The following is a 17,021-nucleotide window of genomic DNA, read 5'->3' as shown; positions in this document are numbered from 1 at the left end:
ACTCTCTCAAAACCTCCTAAAACTTATAATACATTTTTTACCCTTCTAACGCACTCTGACGCGCGCGCTGACATGAATCAGTGAAACTGAATTTCAAAAATTCAGTTACACTAAAAAAATATAATTTTACATTGTTATTAACTAGAATAAAAAAATAATTACACCATTATTTTCTACGGAAAAAAAAATAATTACACCTTTATTTGAAAAAAAATAACAATTATATCAATTGAGTGTTTCACTAGAGACTAAATTCAGTTTCAGACTAAACACAGAGATCGCCGACAAGGATGCTGTCGGCTTCTCTTCTTTGAAACGGCGAGCCTGGGGGTCGTCCAAATCTTCTGATGGCACTAGTGGACTCGGGACGACGAGAGGAAGCCATCCATGGCGGTCCGGCACCTCGTCGTCGCCGGAATCGACGGATCTCCTGCGAGGGAGCTCGGGTCAGCCTAGACCCGATCTGGTGTGGACGCTAGCTTTCATGGCGAGTGGAATACAGGGGGAGGAAGAGGGGAGGAGAGACGAGAAGATCGAGACCAGTATCACCGGCAACCGTTGCCAGACGACAGAGCATGCGCCGGCGACAGCCACGCGGAGAGAGAGAGAACGTACAAAAGAGAGAGAGAGAGTCTGATTTGTGAGTGAGGCTAATATGATTTGTGTTATAATCAATGGAAAAGATTAAAAAAGGGTAAAACTGGAATATTAAATAAATAGGGGTCAAACTATTAGTTGACTAGGGGGTTTTGGGATAGATTAAATGTCCAATAGGGGATTGGAAAATAGTTTTATTAAGGGTGGAGGTTTATAAATAATCAAGCTCAAAGTAGGGGGTTTTAAATAGTTTACTAAATTATTAATCTTCAATTTATTTTTATTATTTACCTTAAGGTCAAAATAGGTATGCAAAATAAAAAATGGGCCTAAATCAAAAGAAAAAAAAAAGCATGGGTTTAAATCTAAAGTCAACTACACTATTGGGTTGAAATCCAAGAACCTCCTATAATTATTCTACGTGTTATATGTCTATAATAAATTCATAAGTCTTCAAGCTCCATAGACATTCGCACATGCATGACTATAAATGCATTCGCAAGTGGGGCTTGAGGGGAACATCGTCATAGACTTTTTCTGTAAGAACATTGTTATAGACTTTCCCTCCCATGGGTTGTGGGGCTTGTGGATGTTCACTGTTAACTAATTTTTCAACAATTCACATTCCAAGCATTCATGACAATCTGTTCAAGAATTCGTTGGAAAAAATTGTTGGAGTTCTTGTGAGTTGTGGCTGCCGAAAGAATGATAGAAACTTGCTTCAAGACACGTTGAACAACGCTTTCTTTCAAACAATATTTCCGATTTTTGCCCCCACTTGTTGTGTGCAGAGGAATTTGCAAACCCTCTAACCAACCTAAACATTTTCCAAAACCCCCACCCATCTAAAAACTCTCTCAAAACCCCCTAAAACTTATAATACATTTTTTACCCTTCTGACGCACTCTGACGCGCGCGCTGACACACTCTGACTCGTGCGCTGACGCTCTCTGACGCGCACTGATGTGAATCAGTGAAACTGAATTTCAAAAATTCAGTTACACTAAAAAAATTATAATTTTACATTATTATTAACTAGAATAAAAAAATAATTACACCTTTATTTGAAAAAAAATAACAATTATATCAATTCAGTGTTTCACTAGAGACTAAATTCAGTTTCAGTCTGAATTCAATTTCAGTGCATTCATTAAATTCAAATTCAATTACACGTTTACTTGAAAAAAAAAAAAAACAATTACATCAATTCAATTTCACTAAAGACTAAATTTAGTTTCAGTCTGAATTCAGTTTCACTAAAAACTAAATCACTGATAATAAATTCTTAAAATAGAATTCAGTAACCTAAAACCATAAAACTAAACTAAATTCATTGAAATTAAATTAAATTTCAGTGAATTCAAATTCAGTTTGACTTAATGCACTGAAACTGAATTTAGTGAAACTGAATTCAGTGAAACTCAAACCCTAAGCTATGTCATCGGCATCCACATCTCTGATCTCAAACTCAAACCATAGACTACACCGTTGTTGTCCAGATTTCGAATATTCGACCACCTCACATGCGCTGAGTACACGACTCATAAATGAATCACCTTTTTCACTTCTCCCAACCATGCAATGAACTTTGGTCCTTTGGTCCTATACAACAGTAATCACCAAAAGCGTGAGGCTGCCTAGATCTGTTTCCACCTGCAAATTTGATTCATAATATGTATTTCAGGACCATAGTTTCATTTAGAATTCATTTAAAACTCACAGTTGAAACTGTTTCACGAACTGAGACTGTTTCACAAATTGAAACTGTTTCACGAACTGAAACTGTTTCACGAACTGAAATTGTTTAATCTCAATAAAATTCCCTAAAACAAACCAAAAGATCCAAACTTTTAACGATTTTCTTCCTTTTTATATCTTTCTCAGCAACCAAATAGAACTCCCAATAGTTCAAAAAAAAAAAAGTAGAAAAAAAAAAAAGCAAAGCGCAAGCTCTCATTTTTCCAACAAAACCAAACACAGTGAAACTGAATTTCTGATATTGAAGATTGAAGCACCCTCATTCAGATATTCATTGTTAAAAGAAAACATTTAGATACAATTAGTACTGCAACAAAGGCGATGTTTGCCCGATTTGGACAGGAACACTCTGCAACATAAAGGAGAGAACAAAAAACAAAATTATTAAAGCATGAATCGAAGCCAAAAAAATGAACAAAATCAGGTCTTAATCGCCAGCACTTGCAGCGGAGCCGCCGCAATGGCCGTGAGGTTCAATTTGGGGTTTCTTTATTCATCAACAATTGGACCAATCCAAACACATAGAATTGAAGAGCACAATGAGAAGAAGAAGATGGGTACCTGACTCGACGGAAATGGTTGCCGGAACACAGAGATCACCCACAAGGATGTTGACGGCTTCTCTTCTTTGAAACGGCGAGCCTGGGGGTCGTCCAAATCTTTTGATGGCAACTCGGGACGACGAGAGGAAGCCATCCATGGCGGTCCGGCACCTCGTCGTTGCCGGAATCGGCGGATCTTCGGCGAGGGAGCTCGGGTCTGCCTAGACACGATCCGGTGTGGACGCTAGCTTTCATGGCGAGTGGAATACAGGGGGAGGAAGAGGGAGGAGAGACGAGAAGATTGGGACCAGTATCACCGGCAACCGTCGCCGGACGACGGAGCACACGCCGGCGACAGCCACGCGGAGAGAGAGAGAGAGAGAGAGAGAGAGAGAGAGAGAGAGAGAGAGAGAGAGAGAGAGAGAGAGAGAGAGAGAGAGAGAGAGAGAGAGAGAGAGAGAGAGAGAGAGAGAATATACAGAAGAGAGAGAGAGTCTGATTTGTGAGTGAGGCTAATATGATTTGTGTTATAATCAATGGGAAAGATTAAAAAAGGGTAAAACTGGAATATTAAAAAAATAGGGGTCAAACTATTAGTTGACTAGGGGGTTTTGAGAAAGATTAAATGTCCAATAGGGGGTTGGAAAATAGTTTTATTAAGGGTGGAGGTTTATAAATAATTAAGCTCAAAGTAGGGGGTTTTAAATAGTTTACTAAATTATTAATCTTCAATTTATTTTTATTATTTACCTTAAGGGCAAAATAGGTATGCAAAATAAAAAATGGGCCTAAATCAAAAGAAAAAAAAAAAAGCATGGGTTTAAATCTAAAGTCAACTACACTATTGGGTTGAAATCCAAGAACCTCCTATAATTATTCTACGTGTTTTATGTCTATAATAAATTCATAAGTCTTCAAGCTCCATAGACATTTGCACATGCATGACTATAAATGCATTCGCAAGTGGGGCTTGAGGGGAACATCGTCATAGACTTTTTTGGTAAGAACATTGTCATAGACTTTCCCTCCCATGGGTTGTGGGGCTTGTGGATGTTCACTGTTAACTAATTTTTCAACAATTCACATTCTAAGCATTCATGACAATCTGTTTAAGAATTTGTTGGAAAAAATTGTTGGAGTTCTTGTGAGTTGTGGCTGCCAAAAGAATGATAGAAACTTGCTTCAAGGCACGTTGAACAACGCTTTCTTTCAGACAATATTTGTGATTTTTGCCCCCATTTCTTGTGTGCAGAGGAATTTGCAAATATGCCCTGTGGATACAATGAAGCGTAGTAAAACTATTGTTTGTTAATGTCCTGCACAGCCAAAAACAAACCACACACACGAATGAATATAACAAGAATACTCAAGTTTCACAAAGAACTAAAATTGCAGAAAGTAGTTCTTTGTATTTGATTTTGGTGAAAAGATGGAGAATGAGATAATAGTTATTTTTTCAATAAAAAATTCTACAGAGAACTTCTCTTTTTATAATGAATCCAACGTACCCTTTCTGAAATAGTATAGCAACCATTCATTTGAAATATTTATTCAAGAGGTATGATACCATTTGAATATATCATACCTTTTCATGAAAGGTTATGACTCTATGAATATAAAACCTCTATAGAAAGTTTAGTAACCTTTCCCAAAAGACACACTGATTCAATTCAAATTACAAATATTTGAAAATTATCTAACAATCCTCCACCATTTTCAAAAATATAAAACGACTCAAACTTTAAAAACATTTAAACACTTACTGGAGCAATTTCTTGAAAGCGTTTTGCATAAATTAAAGTGTCTTTTGGACTTTAACTTTAACTTAGTGAAAACATATCAAAGTTAATCAAGATAGAGAAGTAGCATTCCTTTGAACTCTCGATCTTATATGACTAACCAAACATATTTCACACACAAAACTTTACAACCCCTTTTGTGTGTTTATAAACTGACACGTGGATTGGCCTTGTGTCTATACCCACTTTCATGCATGCTCTAGTGACAAGTCATTGTCTCATAGGAAGCGACACCACCTCCTACACGCATATAGGTAGACATGTCGTAGTACCCCTGTAACTCAAGTATTTTCAATCATATCTATTAAGAGTTGTAACTCACCCTCTTTCATACATTACAGGTACCAAGCACTTTAACCTTAAGAAAAATCATTATAGTGTGTCATTCAAAATGACAACACTAAATGCTTGCGATTAGAATCATGTGATGTACTTTGCTCATTAATTGAAGTCAAAGACTTGATGTTTCAAGAGTTCGAGTTGAGTTTCTACCATTGGTAATCATATAGGAGTGGACTTTAACCCTATCCCTTTTGATGTCTTCCACACCATATCCCTTGCAAGTTCTTTTGTTAATGGATCAGCCAAGTTTTGACATGATCTTACAAAATTGATAGTTATAACTCCATCAGTAATCATTTGCATCACAAAACTAAGTCTTAGGCAATATGCCTAGATTTACCATTATAAACTTGACAATAAGCCCTTATTGATAGTGTTGTTTGACTATCACAATGAATAAAGATAGGAGGCATTGGTTTAGACCAAACTGGAATCTCTATTAATAAGTTTCTTAACCATTTGGCTTCTTTACTACAAGAAGCCAAGGCTACAAATTCGGTTGCCATGGTGGAGTCCAATATGCATGTTTGTTTCTTTGAGCACTAAGATATGGCTCCTCCACCGAGTAAAATAATCCAGCAACTTGTAGACTTATGATCTTCAAAATCATTTATCCAATTGGCATCAGTATATCCTTCTAATACATTAGGATATCCACTATACCAAATTCCATAATCCAAAGTACCCTTTAGATATTTAAATATTCTTGTAATTGCATTCCAATGCAATTGACTAGGACAACAAGTAAATCTACTTTGTCTATGTAACGCCCCGATCCTGGGGCCCAAAAATACACTGAAACTTTGTCCTTTAAACCTTTTTTCAAAGAATGAGCCATGCACTTAATATAATAAATAAATACGTTAAATAAATCAGAGTGTGAGCCCAAAACATTTATGTAAAATTCACTGTATAAAATCAATTGAATCAAATTAAAATAGGTCCCACTGCCTCGTCTTCTCCTCACTGCCTCCTCAGCCTACTTAACATGCAAAACACCAATAACCACACTGCACCATATCCATGGTACACCGGGTCATTCAAACAATAACCTGGTAAGCTCACTAGAGCTCGTATGAGTGAAATGACTTAAACTATAATCCTCAAATAATCCTTCAATTTCCATGCTCAAAAATAATCCACAACAGTATCCAAAATTACTCAATCACATCACAAATTCATCAACAAATATTCAAGCATCAAGATAAATATAATTCCTCAAATTCATATCATAATTCCACCAAAAATAATAATAATCATTCTGCCATTCGAATGCCTAAACGTCAACTATTAACCTCAATCTCGAATCGTTCACTTTCTAACTTATAACCTCAATGCATAATTCATTCATCAATGTCCATCCTCAAGATTCAAGCCTACACTTTACCAAGTCCTAGCCAAACCAAATCCTAACAAACAAATGCACACAAGCACACAAAGCAACGAAATAGACTATCTAATTTCACTCACGTCGCTCTTTGAAATCCCCCTAATCTCACTCTTTGGAATCCCCCAGCTTAAAAACCTTTTCACAAATCCATTTCCGAAAATCATCTTAAATGAACCTCGATATACTGAAAAAGCAATGCAACTTCCAAGCGGAGAAATAACCAATCTGAACTGAAATTATCTTTATAACCGATATACCAAAACACTTGTACTTTAAACTCACACCATACTTGTATCCATACTTTAGACAATGTCCTGGCCACAATCCCACGCGCGAGCAGGCTCAAATCCTGGCCACAATCTCGTACGGAGGGTTGCTCCGCCAAGCAGGCTCACATCCTGGCCACAATCTCGTACGGAGGGTCACTCCGCACGAGCAGGCTCGTATCCTGGCCACAATCTCGTACGGAGGGTCGCTTCGCACGAGCAGGCTCGTATCCTGGCCACAATCTCGTACGGAGGGTCGCTCCGCATGAGCAGGCTCGTATCCTGGCCACAATCCCGTGCATTTAACACAGGCAGACTCGACCGATCAGTACTCACATTTCTAACTCACAACATTCCACCCACAATTTACTCCGTACTATGCCGAATCCTTCCGAAATTGATTCCCGCTCATAAACCATCACTTGTCTGTCACTTGATACATACCGACACTTCCTCAATAATTAATTTGATCGTTTTGTATATGATAACTGCCTAATCATCAATCATTAACCTCGACAATAAACAATCCTTCTCTAATTCGGTGACTCTCCTTAAAGCAACTCTATAATTCCCCAATTAGTTCCTTAGCCTCAAATCCTCGTCAATTCATTCTCCTAATTCAAATCCTACACCTAGTCTTCTCTAACGTAAAGCAGCAAATCCATAAAACAGACAATTAAACCACGGTACTCAACAATATAAACATGTAAGTTTCACTCACAGTCTAAACACGCGAAATGACGAAAAATGCCCTTCTTGGCTCCTTTGCTCGGATCTCAAATCCGGCAGCATAACGGCATCGAGAATGCGATTTCCCGAGCCCGTGTACCTGTTAAGACCAGACAATCAATAAATACAAATTCAGAAACATAATTGGGCCACTGAACGACCGAAACGGGCGGCCGCCACCACACTCGGTGGCTACCCCACCCCAAACGACACACAAATTCACAGAAACTCACCCAAAGCGTCACTAGACAATGAAATTGACTTATGGGACTTCCGAAGAGGCAGAAACGCAACAAATAACCACCAACTCGCCGCCACACAAGGCGGAGCTACAGTGACCGTGGCTGCAAATTAGGGAAATTGGATTCGAATCACAAATGGTCCAAACAAAGTGCACAGACATGAAGAGCATGTCGAGAGGATGAAGAATAATACCTCACTCGACGGAAAACACCGCCAGGTTCGCCGGAAAAACGTCGGAGCAGCCGCAACAAGGTGGGGTCGAATCGCCGTCGTGGAGCGTCACCGGGGTGAGAGAAATGTACGGGAAGACTCGCCGTGGCCTGGGGAAGAGAACCCAGGTGGTCCGACGCCGCGATTTGGCCGGAAAATGCAGATCGCCGGCGAGGGGAGGCTCGGCTGTTCCGCGTCGTTCCTTCGTCGTGGGTGATCGGCCGAAAAAATGGAGGCCACAGGGATAGAGAGGGAAGGGAGGCGAGCACTGTGGGCTAAACACCCAGCCCAGCCGCCGCCGGACGCGCCGCCACGCGCCGGCGACAGGGGTGGCGAGGGTGAGGGGCGAGAGAGAGACGCGCGGGGAGAGAGAGAGAGAGAGAGAGAGAGAGAGAGAGACAGAGAGACAGAAATAAGGAGAGAGAACTGACTTTTGGGGTTTTAAAAACCATTTTCGTAAAAATTACAAGTGTGCCACTCACTTCACATGTCCGTATCTTTCAAACCGTAGCTCCGATTGACGCGTGCCGCGTGTCTGCGAACTCGTGGGTTCGAGACCTACATAACGAGTCCAAAGTCAAAATTAAAAGCCCATTTATTTTGAAAGTCAACTTTTGGGTCAAGCCCAATTTAAAACAAAAAATTAAAAATTAAACCAAAACCTTTTAAATTTCCAAATAAATTCCCAAAATCCTTAAAATAAATTCGCAAAATATTTAAAATAACTCCTTGAAAAATACGGGGTCTTACAATCTACCCCCCTTAAAAAAAATTTCGTCCTCGAAATTCCCAAGGAAAGTAAAAGCATAACAACCTCACACAAACATAAGCAATCACAAGCAACAACCAATCACAGTTCAAAGAAACTCTTTTAAGTTAAAAGAACCTGAGAATAACGCAAGCAAGACGGAAGATAAAATACGATAACGAATCGAAACCTTCACCTGAGAACTGTAGGTAACGAGCTTGTCGTGTTCCATCCGCATCCGTTTTTCAAGATCTTCGAGTGCATCCAACTTGATCTTCAATTCTTTCGAGTAGCTTGCCTCAATTCTCGATGACTCTAATTCTCCTTCTTCAGAACTTTCCTCTTCATGTGCGAGTCGCTCAACCACTTCTGAAGCGTTGCCACTTGAGATCGCAAAACAGTAACCGCTGAGTTCCGACAAACAAACAACAGCCTAGATCCTACCTGGCTACTACTTCAAAACTCTACTTACTCGGTGAACTAACTCTTCAACCAACTAAAGATACTACTCCACTATTTCCCTTGAACCTTTGTTCTCTAACTAATAAACTTACTCCAACTTCAAACTCTTCTAAATTCAAACCTCTTATTAAGTCTCCAACTTCCAACTTTCCTGAACTTGCTGAGGAGCAGAGAGGCGATGGCAGTGCAGGGGACATTTCTCAAAACTTTCTCAAACATTTTCATGGCTCAAATAAAATACTTTTCTGAAATCACTTGAAAATCATTTTCTTTCTCAAGCTGGCTTTCACAAACATTTTTCTGAACTGATTTTCTCAAACTGATTTCTCAATTGATTTTCTCAAACTGGTTTCTCAAACACTTTCTCAACTGATTCCTCAAACTTTCTGTAACATCACCATTCCTCACCCGGGCAGTGTGGGATCACTTACTTCTCCTCACCTGGTAGCTTGCCACTGCCTCGCGCAGCCGCCCACTCAGGATCTTGGTCCCTGGGTCTTGCAATCCACACACTTCCGGCCGGGTCTAACTCTGATACCAATTTGTAACGCCCCGATCCTTGGGCCCAAAAATACACTGAAACTTTGTCCTTTAAACCTCTTTTCAAAGAATGAGTCATGCACTTAATATAATAAATAAATACGTTAAATAAATCAGAGTGTGAGCCCAAAACATTTATGTAAAATTCACTGTATAAAATCAATTGAATCAAATTAAAATAAGTCCCACTGCCTCGTCTTCTCCTCACTGCCTCCTCAGCCTGCTTAACCTGCAAAACACCAATAACCACACTGCACCATATCCATGGTACACCGGGTCATTCAAATAATAACCCGGTAAGCTCACTAGAGCTCGTATGAGTGAAATGACTTAAACTATAATCCTCAAATAATCCTTCAATTTCCATGCTCAAAAATAATCCACAACAGTATCCAAAATTACTCAATCACATCACAAATTCATCAACAAATATTCAAGCATCAAGATAAATATAATTCCTCAAATTCACATCATAATTCCACCAAAAATAATAATAATCATTCTGTCATTCAAATGCCTAAACGTCAACTATTAACCTCAATCTCGAATCGTTCACTTTCTAACTTATAACCTCAATGCATAATTCATTCATCAATGTCCATCCTCAAGATTCAAGCCTACACTTTACCAAGTCCTAGCCAAACCAAATCCTAACAAACAAATGCACACAAGCACACAAAGCAACGAAATAGACTATCTAATTTCACTCACGTCGCTCTTTGAAATCCCCCTAATCTCACTCTTTGGAATCCCCCAGCTTAAAAACCTTTTCACAAATCCATTTCCGAAAATCATCTTAAATGAACCTCGATATACTGAAAAAGCAATGCAACTTCCAAGCGGAGAAATAACCAATCTGAACTGAAATTATCTTTATAACCGATATACCAAAACACTTGTACTTTAAACTCACACCATAGTTGTACCCATACTTTAGACAATGTCCTGGCCACAATCCCACGCGCGAGCAGGCTCAAATCCTGGCCACAATCTCGTACGGAGGGTCACTCTGCACGAGCAGGCTCGTATCCTGGCCACAATCTCGTACGGAGGGTCGCTCCGCACGAGCAGGCTCGTATCCTGGCCACAATCTCGTACGGAGGGTCGCTCCGCATGAGCAGGCTCGTATCCTGGCCACAATCCCGTGCATTTAACACAGACAGGCTCGACCGATCAGTACTCACATTTCCAACTCACAACATTCCACCCACAATTTACTCCGTACTATGCCGAATCCTTCCGAAATTGATTCCCGCTCATAAACCATCACTTGTCTGTCACTTGATACATACCGACACTTCCTCAATAATTAATTTGATCGTTTTGTATATGATAACTGCCTAATCATCAATCATTAACCTCGACAATAAACAATCCTTCTCTAATTCGGTGACTCTCCTTAAAGCAACTCTATAATTCCCCAATTAGTTCCTTAGCCTCAAATCCTCGTCAATTCATTCTCCTAATTCAAATCCTACACCTAGTCTTCTCTAACGTAAAGCAGCAAATCCATAAAACAGACAATTAAACCACGGTACTCAACAATATAAACATGTAAGTTTCACTCACAGTCTAATCACGCGAAATGACGAAAATGCCCTTCTTGGCTTCTTTGCTCGGATCTCAAATCCGGCAGCATAACGGCATCGAGAATGCGATTTCCCGAGCCCGTGTACCTGTTAAGACCAGACAATCAATAAATACAAATTCAGAAACATAATTGGGCCACTGAACGACCGAAACGGGCGGCCGCCACCACACACGGTGGCTGCCCCACCCCAAACGACACACAAATTCACAGAAACTCACCCAAAGCGTCACTAGACAATGAAATTGACTTATGGGACTTCCGAAGAGGCAGAAACGCAACAAATAACCACCAACTCGCCGCCACACAAGGCGGAGCTACAGTGGCCGTGGCTGCAAATTAGGGAAATTGGATTCGAATCACAAATGGTCCAAACAAAGTGCACAGACATGAAGAGCATGTCGAGAGGATGAAGAATAATACCTCACTCGACGGAAAACACCGCCAGGTTCGCCGGAAAAACGTCGAAGCAGCCGCAACAAGGTGGCGTCGAATCGCCGTCGTGGAGCGTCACCGGGGTGAGAGAAATGCACGGGAAGACTCGCCGTGGCCTGGGGAAGAGAACCCAGGTGGTCCGACGCCGCGATTTGGCCGGAAAATGCAGATCGCCGGCGAGGGGAGGCTCGGCTGTTCCGCGTCGTTCCTTCGTCGTGGGTGATCGGCCGGAAAAATGGAGGCCACAGGGATAGAGAGGGAAGGGAAGCGAGCACTGTGGGCTAAACACCCAGCCCAGCCGCCGCCGGACGCGCCGCCACGCGCCGGCGACAGGGGCGGCAAGGGTGAGGGGCGAGAGAGAGACGCGCGGGGGGAGAGAGTGAGAGAGACAGAAATAAGGAGAGAGAACTGACTTTTGGGGTTTTAAAAACCATTTTCGTAAAAATTACAAGTGTGCCACTCACTTCACATGTCCGTATCTTTCAAACCGTAGCTCCGATTGACGCGTGCCGCGTGTCTGCGAACTCGTGGGTTCGAGACCTACCTAACGAGTCCAAAGTCAAAATTAAAAGCCCATTTATTTTGAAAGTCAACTTTTGGGTCAAGCCCAATTTAAAACAAAAAATTAAAAATTAAACCAAAACCTTTTAAATTTCCAAATAAATTCCCAAAATTCTTAAAATAAATTCGCAAAATATTTAAAATAACTCCTTGAAAAATACGGGGTCTTACAGTTTACTCACTGCGAATGCATATCCGGCCGAGTACATGTCATTGCATACATTAAACAATCAATCATTTTAGAATATTCTAATTGATTTCACAGCCCTATCTTTGTTAGGATATAACTTTATATTTGGATCAAAAGGTGTTGATACTGGATTCGAATCAAAGAAATTGAATCTCTTTAGTATCTTTTCTATGTAATGTGATTGTGTCAACATCAATCCATCATTAATTACATATTTTGATTCTCATGCCAAGAATTACATCGGCACTGCCCATATCTTGCATATTAAAGCTTGATGAAAAAAAATTCTTTTGTTTTGTTTATAGATTCCATATATGCTCCAAAGATTAACATGTCATCAACATACAAGCAAATAATTACTCCTTATCTTTATGGCATAATAGATTAGGTCATGTCAATATCAAAAAGATGAATGCATGACATGTCTAAACTTGAATTAATTCCAAAGCATGTGAATGATTTGAATGATAAGTGTGTTACTTGTTTGCATACCAAGATCACTAGGAAATCTTTTCCTAAGATAGAAAGAACATCTACTTTATTACAACTTATTCATAGTGATGTATGTGATTTACATAGTACACCTACAAAAGGAAATATGAAATATTTTGTCACCTTTATAAATGATTTTAATAGATTTTGCTATGTCTATCTCATGCATACAAAGGATGAAGTGCTAGAAAAATTTAAGATCTATAAAAATGAAGTAGAAAATCTTTGTGAAACTAAAATCAAGTATCTTAGATCAAATAGAGGTGGAGAATTTCATTTTCCATCCTATTGTGAATCTGTTGGAATTGTTCATGAAACTTCTATTACATATACACCACAACAAAACGGTGTGACTGAAAGCAAGTTTCTGTCATCCTTTCGGCAGCCACAACTCACAAGAACTCCAACAATTTTTTCCAACAATTTTCAAACAATATTTGCCTTCACTTCTTGTGTGCAGAAGGATTTGCAAATATGCCCTATGGATACAATGAAGCCTAGTAAAACTATTGTTTGTTAATGTCCTACACATCCAAAAACAAACCAAACACACGAATAGATATAACAAGAATACTCAAGTTTCACAAAGAACTAAAACTGCAGAAATTAGTTCTTTGTATTTGATTTTGGTGAAAAGATGGAGAATGAGATAATAGTTGTTTTTTCAGTAAAAAATTCTGCAGAGAACTTCTCTTTTTATAATGAATCCAACGTGCCCTTTCTGAAATGGTATAGCAACCATTCATTTGAAATATTTATTCAAGAGGTATGATACCATTTGAATCATACCTTTTCATGAAAGGTTATGACTCTATGAACATAAAACCTCTAAAGAAAGTTTAGTAACCTTTCCCAAAAGACACACTGATTCAATTCAAATTACAAATATTTGAAAATTATCTAACAGAATTTTATTGAAGAAGACCGAAAAAGAGGAATATAATCAACGATAGATAACTGCAAGATTACAAAGCAAGCTTTTTATATATGCTCTGCACGTACGACGTACGTCGTCCTTACGTTTATATAGCAGTGCAATTATTAGTAACATGCGAGTATCAATGCTACCGATGATTAATTAAAAGTGAAACGTTTTTAACAATGCTTAACAATGAAAAATAATCATTGACATAAAAAAGAAAGCATATATAGTGTTAAATATAGAGGATAGAGAACAACAATGTTACGTACCTGGTGCCACATATCCGTATGTGGCTGCAAGGGCAGTCCAACTAGTTGAGTCTGGGTTTAAAAACTTAGCAGTGCCAAAGTCTGAAATAGATGCCTCATTTTTAGAATCCAGCAAAATGTTCTTGCTTGATATGTCTCGATGAACAATTGGTGGCAAGCAATCGTGGTGCATGTAAAACAAGGCATGAGCTACACCTTTAACAATATTCACTCTTTTACTCCACTCCAGTTCCTTAGCTCTATGATCTGTGCTACCCCTTTCAAGATACTCATACACCAAAAATGTATTCAGCTTATGGGAACAGAAACCATAAAGCTTCACAATGTTTTGGTGTCGTATCTCAGTTAATGCCCTTATTTCATTCAAGTATTCCTTTTGAAGATTGTTCTCACCATTGCACAGAAGATGGAGTTTCTTCACTACAACTATGTTGGCGGATGACAAATTTGCTCTGAAGACGCTTCATTGTCCACCCTTCCCAATGCAATATTTAGAATCAAAATCCTTAGTTGCCCTTATGATTTCCTCATACATGGTTTTTCCATCAAAATTTAGTACTGAAAAAGAAACCTCTTCATGCGTGATGCTTTGTTCTAGATGCTGATGCTTCCTTTTTCCTTCTACTACAAAAGTAATTGTAAAGATAGCAGATAGAAGTAAAAGTTCTGCCACAATAGAAAATATGATTACAAATATGAGTTTGTAGTCCTTTTCCTTTTTTGAGCCATGTTTGCAAGGGTGCGAAGCTCCAACGTTGCTACACAATCCTTTGTTCCCTTGTGAAGTTGGCTTTCCATTTGAGAAGAGCCTATGCTTCAGTAGGAGCAGCAGAAGCAAAAGCAATGTTTGATGATGAAATGAGCTGAACATAAAAGATGAGGCAACAAGGTACAGAGCATGATATATACTTTACTGGAAGTTGAAGATATCATGATTTTTCTTTTTGGTATATATAATATATGTTTATACTACTTCCGGGATTTATTTATAGTGCCAACTGCCATGCATCAGCTATATTATTCTACCTGCTATGTTTTCACAAGTCTTCAGAATTTCTTTCAATTTTTTTTTTTTCAATTGATGGTTAGGGAAGGCTTTAGTGTTTTTCATACACTAGAGTCAAAGTTTTATGTCTATCCTTGAAATGAAATTGAAAGATTCATAGAAGAGAGAGTTTTGTTGGATCAGCAAAGAAAATATTTATTGGATGAACAGCTGATCCAATAAAACAATGGCAAAGACTAAGAGGAAGTGGGGGTTGATTTATTGAAGAATTGACAACAAAAGGGTGTCTTAAGGCTCATGATGCAGATGCATGACTAAAATTTCATTTGCATGTGGGGGTTGAGGTTGAGGTTGAGGTGTTGTTTTTAATATGATTGGTCCAACTCTAGTTTCTTGTGGATAACCAATTGGTAAATGTGCTTTTTAGGACCTGAATAAAAAAGGACAGGACTTCCTTTTTGGCATAGAACACAAAAAACAGAACTTGACTCACTTTGACTGACACCAAACATCTGTAGACATTGCATAGCAAGGAGACATATCTAAAGAATGCCTGATCAATTTGGATAGATTATCTCTGTTGTGTTTGTTTAAATCAATTTGAATTTCAATTTATTTCATAATATAAAATACTTCTCAGGGCGAATCAAGCACTTAATTGTGGCCCTTAGTGTTGCAAGGTACTCATCCTTGGGGTCAGTTTTCAAGTCTTGTATACATAGAAACACTCATCAAATCCAAATTCTCTTAAAATATAAGAAAGGAGGTATGCAATGCATTACGTAAGCCTTTTAAGGTTGCCATATCCATCCAGGTTTCTTTTCTTCTTTTCTTCCTTTCAATTATCGTTCTAAAAAGGCCTAGACGCATTTTTACAACAACAATGATGAGAAATGAAGAAAAGGGTCATCTTGGTCAACCATTCATGATTCTGTTAATACTAACAATATAACTCAAGCATGTTTTCCTTATTCCCAGTCCTTTTCTTGAAACACAAAACCTATATTCTATAGAAGAAAAGTATAGCCTTCCGATCTACAAAGATATTTTGCGCGCAAAGCTGCCAACAGAATCATGTAAAGAGCACGAAAAGAAATATGAGGATACCAGTAACCAGGCCAAAAATAGTTATATTAAACTCACTTGCATACCTTATTGGTATCATTCCATAATTCATTTTTGTAGTGATTGAGAGTTGCATTGATCTGTGCTTTGCTCCGTGTAGCCAAAACCCTGATACTATCCTCTTGATTGTAGGCCTTCTCCGAGATCTTTTCATGGAGTATCTTAGCCTCTGATTTTTCCAGAGTCATGTTCATCTCATCTCCCTCATTTCTATTTGGTGCAAGGAGAAAAAAAAAATTCTCAAATGAAATATAACTTTGATATGGTAAGTCCATAAAAAAATTAACTTGCCCTGCACAAAATATATATAACTAACATTAACAAATTTGAAAAAAGAAGGCTTACCAATGGATGACTATATCCAGTGCTTTGCTAGGACCTTTCTTTATTGCCCCTGAGACTGGGCTAACTCTGTTCCATTGCCACCAGCCATTATATGATCGATCATTTTCACTAACACATCTGTGGGAAGCTTAGAACTGGTTTAGAATTACAGATATATTTAAAGTGTACCTGTCTAGGAAGTACATTGTTTTTGTTTCCGAAACAATAGAAAAGGAACTGCATATTCAGTTAATACCTAGATAGCTCAAATGGAAATGTCTTCTATTAGAACATAATCTATATTCCTTTTAGGCTGAAAGAGCTCAAGAACCTGTACCTTGCGGAAATCCCCATAAGCTTCAGCATATGTCTTCCGAATAACCTTTCTCTGAGCAGCATTTCTATGCCCCAATCATATTGATAAAAATATGATTACATAAAACCAAACAACTTGAACATATTGATAAAAATATGGATATGATC

This window comes from Dryas octopetala, chromosome 7 (assembly GCF_963921425.1).
Source record: "Dryas octopetala chromosome 7, drDryOcto1.1, whole genome shotgun sequence".
NCBI lineage: Eukaryota > Viridiplantae > Streptophyta > Magnoliopsida > Rosales > Rosaceae > Dryas > Dryas octopetala.
The sequence above is the reverse complement of the archived record's forward strand: the minus strand, read 5'-3'. Positions refer to the sequence as shown.